The sequence below is a fragment of the Alligator sinensis genome, unplaced genomic scaffold (assembly GCF_000455745.1).
Source record: "Alligator sinensis unplaced genomic scaffold, ASM45574v1 scaffold52_1, whole genome shotgun sequence".
NCBI lineage: Eukaryota > Metazoa > Chordata > Crocodylia > Alligatoridae > Alligator > Alligator sinensis.
Window position 1 is genome coordinate 47,097 of NW_005842152.1, and position 19,166 is coordinate 66,262.

The following is a 19,166-nucleotide window of genomic DNA, read 5'->3' on the forward strand; positions in this document are numbered from 1 at the left end:
TACCTGGGAGATAGCACATGTGAGCAGAAGGCACAATTGTGTGGACTGTGCATTACATCCAATCTCATCTTTACCTGATTGTGTAGAGGTTGCCTAGCTGTCATTAAAACTATACAGTTGTGTCAGTTCTTCCAGTTTCAACTTTCAAAATCTATGTGAGATACCTAGCGTGGCAATATAATTATATTCAGTAAACAGTTCCTACGATCCTACATTTAAGATCAATTCACATTTTCTTTTATTTACCCATGTACTATTGACTGTCAGTGAGCAGAATTATATGTCCTCATTCTGAGAGAAAGGTAAAAAGGACCTTTCATACAAGACGTTCCTGGTCAGTTTTAAAAAGATAAATTTGTATGCAGTCAATAAATGAAATGTTGGTTTTTGCATCTTGTCATCAGCGTAGATTATATGCAGAATATAATGCTAGGTGGGCAGGTGAGGCATGAGGCCCAGGCACTAGCTAAGGGAAGGGTGCCAGGTGGACTGGGTAGGAGAGGAGCCTCACCCTCCTGTCAGCATTTCCTCTAAGCTCTGTGGCTTGTGTGTCCACACAGGCACGCTCATGCTGTGCTGCCAGGCGCACCTGTGCAGCTGTGCACACCATGCAGCTTAGAGGGAACGCTGCCTCCTATCACCCCAACACATCCTGCACCTTCTCTGTAGTGGCTCCGGTTCTAGTTCTGGCTCTGACTCCAAAAGTGGGATAGCACAAAAGCTGTGGCAGAAATGCCTGGTGGTTTGCTACTAGAGATGACATCACTACCTTTTCTGTCACCTAAAACCAGTGCTTCTTTGGCCACTTGACACTCATGTCAGGAACAAAAAAGGAGGTGACACCACCTCAGCAGCAGTGAATTTCTGTCTGCTGCATTATGCTCTACCGCCTCCCAGAGCACAGTATTGGCCAGTTATCTCCTTGACTGTATAGTTCTCATGTCACCCAGCTACTTTTAGTTTCCAGAAGCTGAATTGTTCTTTTCTTAAAAATAATAGGAAACCAAAAATGGAAATTATATAGAAGAAACTAACAGTAATGGGGAACAGGCTTTAAAGCTGGAAAGGCCTAGAATCCATATCCTCAGGAAATTCCACATATTGTGAATGGCTTTACATCATCCCAGCCATGTTTCACATGCCTGTTACTGTTTTACTTTTTTAGGCATTACATGATTGGAAATTATTTGAAATATTGCTCAGGTACTTTGATAGTCTGAAAAAAGGACTGCAAAAGAATGAATGAGATGTGGAGCCAAGAGGAAAAGTGCTAGCCAAAAATTCTGTAGCTCACTGAGAAGGCTGCTGAACTGGAAGGGAACACACCCTAGATTCTGCTCTGGGCTCCTGATCCCAACTGGGCAGAAATTTTGCTAATGATCTTTATCAGGTTTATCCATTGAATAGAAAAACCAAGACACAGCAGGCCAGCTTCAAGAGGAGGTCAGCTTGGCTAACCCTAGTTTTTGTCCAGCAAAAAAAAAAAATTAGGTCCCATCTGGCCTCATAGGAATGCTTGGGCAATTCTATTTCCCTATACTGCTATAGCCCTATTCAATGTGTTCATTTGGCTAGTACAGCCAATACTGAAACTCAGCACATTATAAGGCTATGTGCATCCTATTTAGGCAAGTAAAATTATGCAATAATTTGTCCTCGGTCTTCTTACATGTTTTTGTGTTACTCCAGGAGCAGATACAGAAATGGGGTAAGGAGGTGTGTAGCCCCACTATTTTGGCTGTACCATGCTGAATGTTCCTGCCAGAGTCCTTGTGAGCTCACTAGCTTATTGGGGTAGGATCTAGTGGGACTCAACACTCTCATACAGCTCCAGAGCCCAAGGTGTGAATACTGCTGCTGTTTCCCTTTCCCTCTTTACCCTGCCCCACTAAATTCAGCAGTAGGGGAAAGGAGGGGAGGAGTGCCAGTAGCAGGACTCATCCCCTGGGCTCCAGAGCTGTACAAAGCCAGAAGACCCAATGCTAAAAGCTCATATGGTGGGGGGAGGGGGGGATGTGATTGTGCCACTGCACCCCTTCTGGGTCCACTTCGTTGTTACTCAAAACTATTCAAAACTATTCTGTGATGAAAGAGGTTAGTGCATCTAATTGCTTCTATACACAGCAGAAAGAATGACATATTGCAGAATCATTATTTAATAATTTAGAATAAGGAACTTTCAGACTTCCTGAAAATCATTTCAGGCCCTTATGTGACTCAAGTATACTATTCTCATTTCTTGTACTAGATTTTCTAAGTGGAATCAATTCATATTCATTTAACCATATTTGTTTTTGTGCTTTGGGGGGGGGGTGTAACATCATTTGGAAAATAGTTGTATTCATGACATTCACTTGTTGTCTCTTATATTTAAGGGGTAGACATATGACACATTTACACTGGTTTAAACTACCTTCACACTAGAGTAAATGTGAAGCAGACACAATGGCTGCATCCAGATAAGCGGAGGCTTTTGGTTCCCTGGGAACAAGTAGCTGCAGTGCATCTTGCACCACAGTTACTTGTCCCCGAGGAACACTTGTGCCACGTGTGCTTTGGCATGCAGCAAGTTAACCCAGGGGTGCTAGGGGAGGCTGGGGCAAGCACTGTGCTGCGTCCCAGCAGCCTTACCTGGGGTCCTGGAGCGATAAGCTCCAGAGCTTATTGCTACGCATTAATAGACATGTGTAGATGCACCCACATACAATCTCCTCAGTTCTAGTCAATTCCAGCCCTGAGTAGCCATTCACTCAATGCCAAGAGGGTATTGCAGGCTGCTCTGTCATAATGCAGTATTGGAGTAGGTAAAAAATGCCAGGAAATATATGAGAAATAAGATTTGCTTAGTAATATCTTTAATATGCCTGTGGCTGCGCTCGTGGTTTGGAGGAAATGTCAGTTGTTGAAGATGAAACTTTGTAGATGAGGATAAAACACATGACTTGTGCAGCATGCTGTGTTTAGAATATTATCCATAGTCTTGTAAGTATTTCAGAGAGGTTACAAACAACTGCTGTGTTTCAGAATGAACTCTTTCAGAACAATAATAAAGGGTAAAAACACCTAATCATCAATGAAACAACACTTTTCACACAACAACTACTCTATTTCTGACTTCATAATCCTTGTCCTTATAGAGTAAACTATTGCCAACAAAAGCTTATACCTCTCTAAACCAGTTATTCCCTAAGGTGTCACTGTGTCCTGCCTTATCCTCAAAGGAAACCATTACAAAACTTTCAGAGATACCTAAGAACAAATAATAACAACTTTATTGGACACTAAAACCCTGGATTTAGCACAGATAATGGATCGCCATAACCTACTCTCTTGGCCACTCTCTCTGAGTCCCACAAGTGAAAATGAACAGTAATAGAACAGAAGTTTGGCACACAAACTGGTTTCAAAATGGCAGAGCCTAGTCTAAGATTTGCACCGCCCACCCCCACCTCTCCTGAAGTGTGAATGTTGCTTCTGTTCACTACCAATCTAAACTGTCGCTTACAGAAAACCACATAACTTAGTTTGATTCCACCTCAGGCTTTTTGAATGTCTGTACCTAGCCAACAACATTAAACAAAAGTAATTGTTTTGTGTGGTATTTAGCTTAGACTTTGTTTCATTGCTCTGAAGGACACCATTTTGTGACCAAAATTTTGTTTAACATCTCTCTCACTATGAACATAGCCCAGTAAAAGATATTACCAAACAAATCATTCTTCTTACTTAGGGCGAGGTATAATAGTGTCTGTGGGGGGCAGCTACTACCAGAGAGCTGGTTCATCTGCCCCCTGGTGACATAAATATAACTGAACTTGGTGCATCAAATGTACCAAGTATACCTACGTAATTTCCATTAGCATGTTTTGTATTTCTACATGCTTATCTTTTTATACTTGATAAGTCTTAGTCTTTGATAAGCCAGTGTAAATTAAAGTCATGTGTAAACTTATGTGCAAGCATTCTGATCTTAAAATGTCTGAAAGATAGAAATAGAAAAAAAGAACATTTATATGGTTCCCTTGACAGCATCTCTCCAAAACCACACTCACCAGAGATCATCTAGTGCTTGATAAAAGGGTTACCAAGATTGACCAACAGAGTTTTTAAGACAAAGTGTTATTTGTTTTCTTGTCATGCTCCAGCAAAACTCACACCCATGTGTTTCTATGCCTTACACTGTATACCAGTATGCTGTAGGACAATTTGTATCTGGGTGCTTTATAACATGCTTAATTGCAGTATTAAGCATGAGCCAGTTTGCTGTTTTCTGAAGCTTTTACTTCAAAGGTCCTTCTCCAGTCATCTGGAACACAGTAGCAGTCCCAGGCAGCTGAACAGAGAAGCTGCAGGCTTTGAAATAAAAACGGCATCAAACAACTGGAACAGCTGAGCAATTTTGCACAGACATTTGCTGGAGTGCTGCATGCCCCCCGTTACTTTGCAAACCCTTGTTTTCACAAGTGGGTTAGGACTCTAACCGTGTGAGGCATCCAGATTCTATTTTAAGCGTATCAGTATATCTGTATGCACCAGAACACATCTCTACTGGTAGTTACATCAACACAGCCCCCCTAGAAGATTATCTTGTTTAAATGGGAACAGAGCCTAGTACAATACAACTATGGAATTTATTGCAGTAGATACTTTGTTTTTATGACTTTTCTGTCTGAAAAAGTAGATCATTCTAGCATATTTTCTTCTATTTTTTCTTTTATTATTTTTAATTATTGAGCTTAAAGGGTCTGAAATGAAGACTATTGCAGGCTTCTTGGGGCAGATATAATTAAATAAAATATCTCCCTGAAATGTGCCACTTATGGAAGGAAACAAGAGAAAGTAAAATATCTGATTATTCAGTATCTAATGCTATATGTCTAAATAATTCTTTGGTGCACCTTCCATAAAATATCTAAATTGAAAAGATCTCCCTTGCCGCACGTGATGAAATTATCTATTTCATGGTTTGCACAGATCTCTGTAATTGTCACTATACATCCTCCAAATAAGTGATCTAAACCTACTCAAGAAAAAATAATTTCAAATAATTGTATTCTATTTTCCCAGTATTTTCTATTTAATTTGCACTTTCCTTGTATTTCAAATATTTTTCTGACATTTTATTAAAAAAAATAACCAACATTTTTACAAATGTTGTCAAAGTGTGGTTTTATTACATCCCTTATATATAAATATAAATCCATTCCATTTATAGTACATATTATACCTTTCATTTAGATGCATTGCTTCAGAGCTTACTCAAAAAGAATTTTCCAAGTATTTAAATTGGTCTAATCTCAGATCTCAGATTCACCCAAAGAACTTTGTCTGCCTATGTACTCAAAAAGAAGATACTTCTTCAGAAGTCTTTTCTCCTATGCATCTTCCATTCAACTAATGAGAAAAAAATGATATTGATGAATGTTGCTCAAGTTAAATATTTGTGCATGAGAAAGACATATCTTCCAATTTAGTCTGTTTACTAGTAGAAATAGATTCAAGGTTCTTGCAGACCTATATCATTTAATTCATCAGAGATTTTACATGTAAGTTTCCTTCCAAATCTGTTTAGTTTGATTGCATCAGTAATGAACTTTTGGCTTCATTCTCTTGCAGTTGTGAATGCCATTACCACAAAATATAGAGTAGTACTTTGAGCTGTTTCAGAAGAAAAGGCTATTTTATTTTCCATTGGAACAAAGCTATCATACATTCTCAGTAAACATTAGTAGTTTTAGTAAATAGAAGTAGACAATTCTCAGTAGCTCTTTTATCATGATGGAACATTGCAGCATATTATGTCTACAATAGTTTAACAAGTCACTAGCAGGCCTTTTAACTAAAGGTGTATTGCACATTTACTTGACAAAAAAGTCATTCTGCAAGTACATTAATTCCTATTTGAGTACAGCATGTGCAAGATAGGTTTAGGAAAACAAATCTAAATACTTAGCATTTATATGCTAATATATTCCTTATATCTAATGTGAGCTGGAGATCATTAGAATGTTTCATAAAGTCATCTTTCCTTCTTCCTTTTTTTTCAATCCACCACGTCAACTATCAGTTTTGCTGCTCTTGTGGTAAGAAAGAAAAAAGAAATAGTATATAAAACTGTTCTGGGAGAAAACCATTGTTCTAAGAATGATAGTGAAATCATGACCTTATGGAACTAAACTGAATAGGAGTTGTATAGCTCAGATTTCATACTGTGTTTTCTCATCTTATTCAGGTCAGGTCTAACAATGCTTAAAACTGCCCTTTGTCTAGACTAGTGCTTTCAGTATTCCTTAAGCAGGGATAAAGAAACTGTTACAGTTTGTTTTTAATAATAAGCCATGTCCCTAAACACATTTATCCTTATTCATTTGTATGTGTTTGCCATTTAACTAGCCTGAAAGATCTTCAAATACTCCTAAAAGGGACAAATGAGTGTGCAAAACCTTGAACAAGAGACAATTCTACATAAAATGATTAAAGAACCATTGTGATATGCCCAATATACATTACACAAATGCATGCATAAATTAATACATGCCATTACTTATTACATTTTTTCTTTAATTTTTTAAAAGTCACACAGTTAACTTTTATACAGGTTACTGTCATACATGCCTTTATAGACAATAAGCACTGCTGACTGGAATGAAATTCATTTGTATGAGTATAATCATTATCCCACATACATTTCTAGGGGGAAAATGTTTTTAAAGTGTTCACAGGATAGAGATAGTGCATGCACCAAATAGATGAGTTTAAATGATTGTACATTTTTAATGGAAAACCCCCCAGATATTTCATATCTGATACACCTGCTCCCACGCATTGTGTCTTTTGGGAGAACAGGTTATCTTTCCTATCCTATCCTTTCCTTTCCTTTCCTAAAAAGCTAACAAAATACATTTAAAAGCTTTCTACTGACTTGTTTAAAAGGAAAAGCTTGATCAGTTATATTGATACAGTAGTATAGTATAAGTATCTACACAGGAGATTATTCTGACACAACTGTATTGGTTTAAATGCATACCTTAAATTATACTGAGAAAAACTTTCTTCTCTAGGCAAGGCCTAAACACATAGGGTATGTACAGATGTCACATTTAAATTGACCTAACTAGAGTTTAACAAATCGAAGTGCTGATCTGTACAGATATTTGGATAGGTTAAATTGGGCAAAAAATGGCATGCCCAACCTAAATTAGTTCACTTGAAGAACCCAATCTACCAAACATCTGTATACATTTGGATTGCAATCCTAGGGCTAGGAAAGTCCAGCTTCTCACCCCAGCCCCAGGGCTGTACCCTTGACCCAGAACAGGCTATTTTTTAGCTCTCCAAACCTCCTGCCCCTAGATAGGCAATCCCCCAACTGTGAACCCATTAACCCCCATACCCAGCAGACCTGCCATTCCCCTCAGCGATCCCATAAAACCCTCCCCCTGGACTCACCATCACCCCTGTGGACCCTCTAGTTCTCCCTGATCTGCATGTACCCATAGTTATGTTTACTTCAATGGAGCCATTTATGTTGTTGAGCATGGCTGAGAACAGGTGTAAGGCCTTGTCTGTACTAAAGAATATAGCCACATGTAAGCTACTGAGGCCATTTCCATCATTGCAAGTCATATTTAAAATCTAAAACCAGTCCAATGCTTAGGATCCGAGCCTTAATTTCTAGGTAGATCTTACCAATATAAAATATATACTGTTCACACATCAGATTCGTAAATCTATATATTATTTTTATAGTTTATAGGTCTGAGGTTTTTGTTCCAATGTAGTCAGCCATATTTCAAGATAAACTGATTTCCCAATAGTTTCCAATTGAAAGAAAAGGAATCCAGTTTTATTAACTGTAAGGAAGAACTTTGTATATTTAAAGCATAGACAAAAAGGAAACTGGATCATAAATTAATTTTTACTGGTTTGTTTCAGTTCATTGAGCATTTGCCATTTTTTATGGTGTTCACTTTACAATGAAGTCAGCTAACAGACCTTAGGCTGAAATTGCTACATTGTGTTTCCAGAGAAAGCGTTTTTTTTATTCACAGGTCTTATCTCCTAGGATTTGCCTTACAATCAGAGTGAACTCTTTGGTTTCATTCATCATAAGTGGTAACTCAAATATATGTAAAATCAGAAACAGTCTAGTAGCTGACATTGTTAAAACAGGATTTTTCAAGTTAAAAAAAACATACTAGATTATTTTTTACCCCTAAATAGTGTTTGACCAGACATAAAGATTTAAAAAGAAGATTGGCATTATGTTCCCATTTAGACAAAACAAAAGGAGAACAAGAAATAGAAAACTGGGAATGATGCACTTTTTGATGATCATTCAACTATTTAACCAAAAACTGCCTAAAGGCTTCTGACATGGTCTTTTCACTTCTTGGTCCTTAAGGGTTTGAATCTACTCAGAGCGAGGTTCCAAAGTCATCAGGGCAGACTTAAGTATTCTTCTGGCTTTCTCAACAAACTAAATTGAGTGCGCCAGAATTCATTTCCCATGTAACCCTTGACAGCTGTCATTGAGAGAAAACAATCTCTTTCTCTTCACTTGCCATGATTTACAACTGGGTCCCCAGGGTGAAGGACAATCAGGGAAACTACTAGCTTAGTTCTGTATGCCAACCGGTACATATTCTTTCCTAAAGCATTTCTTATTGCAGTCCTTGTTCGTCATGCTAAATTGATATCTATCTATCTATCTATCTATCTATCTATCTATCTATCACTTTTTAAATATGAATTATTTTAAGGGACAGCAAAGGGTAAGTCTTACAATGCTTTTCACATGCACGGATTGTGAAAGTTCTTATAGGAGTTCAAGCATGGTGCAGTAATTCTGTTTCACAAGCCACATGTATAAATTATGTATTCAGCCAGTATCCTGCATTTTACACATCACTGAGTTGGCTACACAGATGCTGCTGATACAAACATGAGAATACTCTGTCACACAGACAAATTGATTGTTTGGGAATGTAATATGCTTATATCCTTTGAATATGCCATGTTTCCATTCAACACAGAGAATTAAATGTTTCTATTTTCCCTACTGTGTTTCAAACATAATTCAGCTAAAATTGTTTTGGGGTAGCTTTAGGGAAACATATCATCTTGAAAAAAATGTTTTTTTTTGCTTAATTTTCTATTGCTGGCTTGTCAGATAGCTCACAGATATAAGCATTAATGCAAAACACGAACTTCGGGAAAATATTTTATTTTAGTTTTTTATCATTTGAATTGCACTGAAAATGTAATACAAGTAGACAGCTATGACAAGTAATTCCTGAAACATGAGATCCAGTTCAAAAGTTGAGGAAACGGTAAGTCCTGGAAGAATTTTGGGGAAAAAATTGTTTCTGTGTCTGTTAGCAAGTTTTCAATTATAGAAACTTCAAATCATAGAATTATAGGGCTGGAAGGGACCCTGAAGGATCATCGGGTCCAGCCCTAATAGGCTGAAGATAACTATATTTTGTTCCCCCTGCTCCCCTCCCCCCTCTTCCTTCAGTGTTTGGATATTTTATTATTGTTGGTCAGGGGAAAAAAGATACAAAAATGCTGGAAAATATTTCAATACGGTGTTTCAACATCAGCTTTTTGGTGAAATTTTGATTTTGCTAAATTTCTCTTAGAAAATGAAGCGGGTGTTTTTTCAAACACTTTGCTTTGGAAAAACACTAAAATTTCACTACAAAATGAATTTTTTATCTTAAATTTTATTTTATTGTATGTTTTACTTTTCTAATATTTCATTGTTTTTATATTATTTCACGGCCTTTAGTAGTAGTATGTCATATTTTCTTAATGTCTTCTCATTTGTACATGGTGCTTGGAATATTCCATTATTTTCATGTGTTATTTAAAAAAATTAATAAAAACCATAAAGAGCAGAAGCTACTTAGTACAAAGACTTTATTTTTCTACATCAAAGTTCTTATGATTATCTTGTCATAGGAACATTGAAAGAACTGCTATGGGCCATTCAGGCGTGCCCCTGCATTTGCAGGTAGTTATTTATTGAAGGAATCCTCACAATCACCACTTAATTGTTTCCCCCACAACCAGAAAGAGTAATGAAACAGAATGCCACTTTGACCTAATACTAGAGAAGACCTCTATGTATTAATTAAATGAATAGCTTTTTTTTTTTTTACTATCCTAGAAATATGACACAAGGTTTGGAAAGCAGCTACTCCTCTAAGTAGTATACAGAGACTTAAAGGGCACAACTACATGAGACACTGACTGTAGCTGAAAATTACTGTACAGTAGTGTGGTAGAAGATGGACAGTGCTAATATGCTACTGTGCAGTATGATTAGGCTACTGCATAATAGCATCACCTAAAAGATGTTCTCCGCCACTACTGCACTGTAATTCTGGTTACTATGCATTTATTTAGTATTTGCTAATATAACTATTAAATAGATGTGCAGTAATGACTGAACTGTAGCATCTCATGTAGACTCACCCAGACTCACAGAAAAGACCTAGTGCCTACCTAGGCAGACCTAGGCAGATCAAGAATGTGATGTTCTACTCAAGCATTCACCTGGATATAGTGAGTGTGGTTCTAATCTTAGCTCCCTTGTTGATTTATGGATTTTATCCAATACATGTTTAGTGTGAAATATAGGAAAATAACCTTAGACCAAAGGTTACAAATAGATCTTGTCTTATATCTACTGTATATTACATTTTGAAAAAAACCTATAAACCTTCAGATTTAATAAGGTTTACAGAATCAAAATCTGCCATGTTTTATATTTGGCAGGAGTTAAGAACTTTTTTTCCCTTAACTTGTGTGCTTTCCTGCACAATGTTGGATATGAAGATTGACATATTACTTTTATACCTTTGTTTTATACAAAATATTTATACAAAATATGAGTTTTAGAGGTTCTGAACAACTGCATAAGACAATTTCCCAGAAGGGTGGCATTTTTTCTCCTACTCTGTCAAGGCAAATTACTACTGTATTGTAAAGATCTAATTGGTACTGTGTTCAAAATAGCTTTTCTTTTAGTAATTAGTTAAAGTTTTGGTTAAACATAATAATTTTAGAAAATATTTCATTGTGTGACCTTTCCAGGAGTATAAAATCACCAAATCCCTGAACAGCAGTTCTAGTAACCAGGGCTGTTAGGAAAAACGTATGTTTCAAAAAAAAGACCTGGAGGCTTACCAGAGGGAAAATCTGGTGATATTTCAAGAATCATTAGGTCTGGGCAAATTTCTGGACCATGACCAAATTCATGAACCTAGAGCTTTCTTATGAGCTATTAGTCAAGTAATGTGAAGTATTTTCTGCTGATTTTCATTTACAATGTTATACTTGTACATCATAAACATTTTGATTGTCTTGTAGTGGTGAACTGTTCAGATCCCGGCTTTGTAGAAAATGCTATTCGTCATGGGCAACAGAATTATCCTGAAAGTTTCAAGTATGGAATCAGTGTGGCATACCATTGCAAAAAAGGATTTTACCTCCTAGGATCATCTGCTTTGACCTGTAAAGCTAATGGCTTGTGGGATAGATCACTACCAAAATGTTTGTGTAAGTATTCATTAAAACAGGTTTACATTAAATGTCAGAATGACGCAAAAAAATATTTAACTCTCAACCATGTATATTAGGAAACTTTTCTGGGTTATGTTACCAGCATAACCTAAACTGTGCAGTTTAGTAGAAATACATTAAAACCAAATTGGATTGATCGAGTCTGCTCTGATGCACTATAATTACAATAAAAAAGAATGTTATTATTTACAAGCTAACTAAATTATTTAATCTTTGCTTTAGAGATCTTCCATTGATTACTTAATGTTTTATTTTACCAGCATGTAACAATATGTCACCTTTTCAATTAAATGAACCAAATTCAATCCATTTTCTTTACAACCTGTGTGCATGCCTGTGTGTATGTATGTGTGTGTATTTAGCCAGGCACCCCAGGGTAAGTTTTTCAGAATTACTGAGCATTCATAATTGAAGTGGGAGTCCATATAAATTATGGATCCTTAGCAACTCCAAGAATCAGATTACCAATGACAAAAGGAAAGTGCCTGTATTGTATAAAAATCATCCTCTAGTCGGACCACTCTATGTACACAAGTATGCACTCTTCCATGTAAAATTTAGATAAAATATATTTTTGGCCCTCTGGTTATTTCTAAAACCCTCCTCATCTAACACAAGTATGATAGAAGCAGTGCCCCAGAGATGAGGACAAATTCAGTTTTCTGTGTAATAGAGAGCTGAATTTGGCACCCTTCTGCTATCTCTGATGTACTATTGAAATTAGCCATTTCTATGTTCTATAGGTAACTGATGGCTAGTAGCATAATAATGAGTGGATAAGTGGGCATAAGCCCTAGGTGTTGCCTAATGGGAGGAGCCAGAATAGAAGTAAGGTAGTGTCTCATCCTCCCATCCTCCTTTCTTCCTTGCACCCAGCACCTTTCATGCAGCAGCTCTGGCTCCAGCAATAGTGTGGTGCCCAGTGCAATAGACATGGTCAGAGGCTCTCTGCAGCAGGAAGAGATATCACCTCTTTTTTGCCATCAAAAATCATTGACTGTTTAAATGGCCACTCAAGGCACAAGCTGGCTTTGAGTTGGTCTAATAAGATATAAGATGACATCTCCCCTATCAGAAACAAACCTCTAGTCAGTACTTCTGCACTGTGCACCACCACTGCCCAGGGCACAGTACTATGCCTGTGTTGAGAGCCAGACCAATGAGATGCCTATATATAGGCTGACTGACTCCTCAATTTACATCTGCACTACCTGGCTTTCTTACATACATATGAGCCTCCGGCTTCTATACTATTCGTTCCATCCAGGAAGAGCACACACCAGCTGCAGATGCTTCCTCAGCCTGATGAAGGGCATTTGTACCCAAAAGTTTGCAAATTTTTTTTTTTTCCAACTATTTGAGTTGGTCTAATAAAACATATCAGATTGACCCAAAGAACCTTGTCTGCCTATGTCCTTAGACCAACATGGCTACAACCTATACTCCTGTACATATAGGAGTGAAATTTTCCAAATCAAGTTAAACACCTAAGGGTGAAGTTACACATTACACTTATACCACACTAAGGACATCTAAAATGTGAGTGGATGCACATTAAAGCTTGTTAACTGGAGCTAAATGCCCTCTGAATAGCTCAGAGTTATGCCACAGTTAATTCTGGGCTGTGACTTCAGTAACTTCAATTTACTACATGGAGGGTAACTTCAGTCTGATCCACAGAGATAAAATTAAAAATTAGCAGTCCTCCAGAATCCCTCAATGCACTTCTCCCAGTCCTGTCCACTCCCAGCTCCCTGAACAGATATAGGGTGCCTGTACATGAGCATAAGAGGTTGTTACATCTAATGAGCTTTAGCCCAAGTGCCACTACCACCATTTTAAGTACAGGGATACGGATACATGAGATTCTATGGTGCTTTAATTAGAGTGGCTCTTGGAGCTGCACTAATTAAAGGGCCACCCCCCACACCTGGAGCAGGTATATAAGTTCCCCTAGAGCCCAGATGTCCAGTTCCTAGTCATGCTCCTGCTTACCAGCCTTCTAGTGGGAAATCACAGCTGTGCAGCTGCTCACAGCATGGTGTAACTTAAACACCACTTAACATTTCACAGATTTAGTTTGGTTTAAGTGTAATGTGTAACTACACCCTAAATTTAGTAGACTTTAAATGGGGAGAGTTAGATGCCTTGGAATATTCAACACACTGATCGGGGGGGGACATCTCAGCCAGGCAATAGGAAACACCAAGTATAAAACCTTTATTTTTGGTCAGAGGTGGGATAGGTTTATAAACATCAAACAATACAGGATACACAGTATAATACAGGAGCTGCTTTCTTGAAAAACACCATGAAACCAATTCTTGCTCTTCAGGAAAAAGGAAACCCTGTTATTTTCAGTATAAAACTATACTCATGAATTATTTGCCTTAAAATTATGTTTCCCATTTGCCTATCATAGTCATCCCATAACAGTTTTCTAAAATTATTATGACTTCTTGAACTGCAAGGAATTTTTATACATTTTTATCTTACTTCTTTTCCTAAATAATCCTCTGACAATCACAGTTATTAGAATATTTTTCATGGGCCACAGTTATTTGAGTAGCTGCTTTAAAATGTAGATCATTCACAAGCACTTCATCTTTAATATTTAAAAAAACATTTTATGTTCCTAATTTCTTTTTTTGTGTGTAAGTTTTATGCTTGTTTTCTTTTCATATAGAAGTCATGAAGGAATCTCTTCTCTTTACTTTTGTTCCCCAGTGAAATAATCAAACTTTCACATTTTTCTAGATGTAAGTTTCATTTCAGCATGTTTGAGAATCTTATTTCCTGATTAACTCAAATCTCAGCTTTTGAGCTGAAATAACTTTTTCACAAGAACATTTTACCAACAAACTTTGCTTATAGGAATTTTTACTCAAGAGCATTAATAAATAAATGCATGAATTGAAAATCAGGCAATTAATTTTGTGTCATTCACTGATATTACTATAATAATATTATAAGCATTATTATTTATTTCTCTATAAAATGTATCTGTCCTTTATTTTATAGATTCTTCAATAGTTCCCTATCATTATAATGTCTCTAATATGTGAGTGCCTCCTTAGTTTTTAACAGTATTAATAATCATTAATAGTTTCTTTTTGTTCCTTCCCTCCCTGTACATACAGTGAATCCAGTTTACAGGATTACATGAGGGAGTGTTGTATATGTTTAGACATTATTGAAGGAAAGATAAGTGCAAGAAATGGTTTTAAACATAGTTCTTACCTTTAGCATTACAAGAGACAAATACACCATACAGAGCAACCAAAAATTAGATATATGAAGGACAGGAAGCGAGATTTAGGAGACAGCTTCATTTTTAAAATACGAGAGGCAAGGATTTTTCTATATCTTTTACTAGATCCACTATGTAGTTCAGAGAGATGTTGGGCAAGCTGTCAAGCACAAAGTACTTTTTCTTCAAGACACTAACGAAGGGTACTTTGTGCCCAAAAGCTTGTTCAACATTTCTCCCAACTATACAGTTGGATTAATGCAATAAAAAAGTCTTTGCATATTGCACATTTTCTGCACATGGCTGCAAAAACACTCCAGCCATACTTTGTATTTAAAGGTTTGACACACTTTTTGTGAAGTAAAAATGGATAACCAAGTAGTCTTTTTATCTTTCTTCTTTGCAGCCATTTCTTGTGGACATCCTGGAGTTCCTGCCAATGCAATTCTTTCAGGAGACAAATTTACATATGGGTCCAAAGTTCACTATTTGTGCGCAGCAGGTCGAACTCTCATAGGAAATTCTACCAGAGTGTGCCAAGAAGATAGTCATTGGAGTGGAACTCTCCCACACTGCTCAGGTAGTTGTGCAAGCTGTCATCTGAATGTGACCTTGTAATTAAAATGATTGAAACTATTCTCAGGAAGCAGTATTAAACTTCAGCCAAATCCTTTCTTGGTGCAGCTCTATTATACCAATAGCCACTAAGTTTAATTATAGCTACTTATTCAAGTATCTATCTATCTATCTATCTATCTATCTATCTATCTATCTATCATGTTTGGCTAATTCCCAGTAGGTAGTGACAGGAAAAAAACCCACAAAATCCCCCACACACATTTACATACTTGCATAGTTTTGCCTCACATTAAATTTATGCTTATTTTCATACCTACACATTTTTGTGAGTATTAAGATCACCATATGTGTAATAGACCAGCACAAGTCCACAATGTCAATGAAAAGTAAACCACTCACATTCCATTCCTCCTCATTTCCACTTACTGCTACATGTGTTATCTGTGCCACAACTGCTAAACACTATAAATCTCTGCAAACTTCCAGGCTTCAGGTGAAGCAGGTGGAAAGCCCAGGGGCCTTACTCTAAAACTTCATAGCCCACAATATCTCTCAGATAAGAGTTGAGTCAGGTCATGAAAACAACTCATTATTCAGAATGCCCACAATAATGAAATTGGAAGTTTTATAATAAAGGATACTAACTCATAGGCATAGGCCATCAACCAACCACTAGCTAACAGGGTTACTTAGAAATGATCTGTTTATTCTATAATGGTATATTACAGAGTTTTATGATCTTGTCTTCTGATCTATTTGGTTCTGGCTACTGTCAAAAACTGACCTGACTCAATATGGCATGTCCTCAGATCCAAAATGAATCTAATGTAGCTTCTCTATAGTGTTAAAGCAGTGATTTTCAAACTACTCTGTGGGATTTGGGTGCCCCATACTGATTAATTTAAATGTAAATTAAGTATGTAAATCCTATGCTGGCTTTGAAATATCTCAGCCTAAAACTCACTGCCCAGAGGAACGAAGAGTAGAGAGTTAGTTTGTCCTATGTCAGTTGTGGTCTACTTTGGAGGACCTAAGTTACAACAGGGTCCCAGAGTGTCTGCAGTGCCTAGGACCTATTCAGTACCACAAGGTGCAGCTTCTCTTTCCAGCTTGTCACATTATGTCAGGTCTTGTCTGTCATGTTGCTTGGAAAAAATCCTATACAGGTTTTTAATTTTACCTGGGTTGGGGACCATATTACTTACCCAAAATTGGATTTTCAAAGCCTTTTTGTGACCCTCATCCCTTTTTTCCAGTACAGAGGGCAGAGCTAAGGTTAGGATTTCATGTTATAACTTAAAAATTTCTTTATCACATATGTTTCTAAAATTAGTGGTAAAGGCTGCATCCTAGCAGAATTCTGATTTTGGTGGTAGGAAGTTTTTGTTTCCTGACCTTCAAGGCCTTGATGTATTGGACTTCAATATCACAGTTTTTAATGGGTTTATATTTAATTAGGTGAGAAAGGACCATTATGATCATCAGCTCTGATGGAAAAACGAGTGTACTCTAATTGTAAAGAGTGGAATTGAATTTCTTGTCTTTAGATGTGACTTGGAGTAGCATTTTGTTTCATTTTGTTTCATTTGGAATGGGTAGGATAATTCAATTTTAATAGAAGGAATGGGAAACTATTCTGTGGTTACTTGATTTAAAAACCAACCAACCAAACAAAATGTATTGGAATCCTTTAACGGATTCAGCATTATACTGTCAAATATATTATGTATAATTTCCAGTGACTTCATTAATAGATAATATGAATAATTTTTATTAAGTAAATCACCAAATGCTGGAGTGGACCCATGTCAACTAAGACATCTAATTAGGTTTACAAATGGAAGGATACAGTATTTTAAAAATTTCCAATAAAGTGTTTGAAAACCTGTAATATGTCTCTAAATAAGATTTATTTCTGGCTCACAGACAAATATATAAATAGGTAGAAATATAATATATATACAGGCCACATCTACACAAGATGCTGACTTCACAGTTGTTACCACATAGTCATTTAGTACTTGCGTAACCAAGTACTAAATGACTGCTCAGTAACTGGTGTTACTGTGCAGTAGCATCTCAGCACAGTTGCCTAGTGATGCTTACTGCACACTAGCTCATTACTACTGCGCACTAGTGTTGTATCACAGTTTGTGCCCAGTGACGCTACTGTGCAGTTGGGGTGTGCGAAGTTAGCCGGATTCGATTCAGATTCGGCCCAATTCAGGGGACAGTGATTCAATTTGTTGATTCAAATCACTGTCAAGATTCGATTTGAACAAATCTGAATCTGAAGATTCAATGCTGATTCAGAGAATCCGTGATTTGGCCATAGACACAGCTTTAAGTGGCTTTTCTACAGGCCTCAAGGTACCAGGCGTGGCTCATGAACACTCAGATGGTGCGGTGGATGAATTGTCCCACAGGAGCGTGGGGGTACCCCCTGCATGCTCGGTGGCAGACCCGGAAGTGGACTGGAAGTGCTTTGGTTCCACTTCTGGGTCTGCCACTGTGTGCGCTGGGGACCCCGCCATACTCCCAAGGAATGCTCCATCTGCCCCACCATCTCTGCATTCACAAGCTACCTGGTACCTTGAGGTATGTAGAAAAATCATTTAAAGCTGTGTCTATGACTAAATCATCGAATCTCTCTGAATGTCTCTGAGTTGATTTGGAGGGTTCCGAGTTGATTTGGAGGGTTCCAATTTGATTTGGAGAGATTAAAGGGTCTCCTGATTTGATTTGGATTCAGAGATTCAGCTGCCGAATCAGGCCAAATCTCCACTGAATTGAATCAGTGAGCGAAGCTTTGCACAGCCCTATCGTGCAGTAGTAATAAGCTACTGCGCAGTAAGCATCTTGTATAGACACAACCACAGATACTGTAAATGTAGTTTAAGGATGTAGTGTCACATCTTTACTGGATTGGATCTTTGTAGAATTTACGGTATATATAAGTTTACATGGAGATGTAATGGATATAAATAGAAACTTAACAGAGATTCATTTGTACAGGTACCTGGCTTAAAACAATAAAAAGATGTCTAGATTATGAGTTGAAATTGGAGGATGATTTAAAATAGAAGAATGCTGTGCAACTTGAATAACCAGATCTACAGAATGGTGATAAGACATATAATATTCTATGGCTTAAAATACTGGGCATTGATTAAAGTAACACCATTAGAACGCATGTGGTAACCTGATTAAATAAAGAGAAAATAAAATTAAGAAGTAAGAACAATTTCACAAGTAATAGCTGTTGGTAAATGTTTATGAACAAAATGTCTGAAATGTTATGCAGATATTTGGAGGGCAGAGAAAGGTCATATAACTAGGAAACTGATGAATAGCGATGTTCCTTGTCTTAGACTAAGAGAAAGGTCCAAGAGAAGATAGCTAAATCAAATAAAAGATAGGATCATATTTTTTAAGATAGGATAATATTTAAAAAAAAATAGAATAGTATGGAAAATGTAGATTTAAACTGCCCATCAACTGTGCATAAGAATAAGGCTTTAGAAGGAGTTTCTCCTTTGTATTCATAGCGTGCAAAATAGCTTAAGGGTGTTCATTGCTATACTCAATTGTAGGTAGTCTTACCTTCTTATGCAACGGTACTTGTTCATTTCTAACAACCTTCTTTACTTTACCTATAATGGTCTGTTCTGAAGTCAGAGATATAAACTCTAGTATAACATAAAATCATTGTTCAAGGCATTGTTATTACCATAATAATATTTAA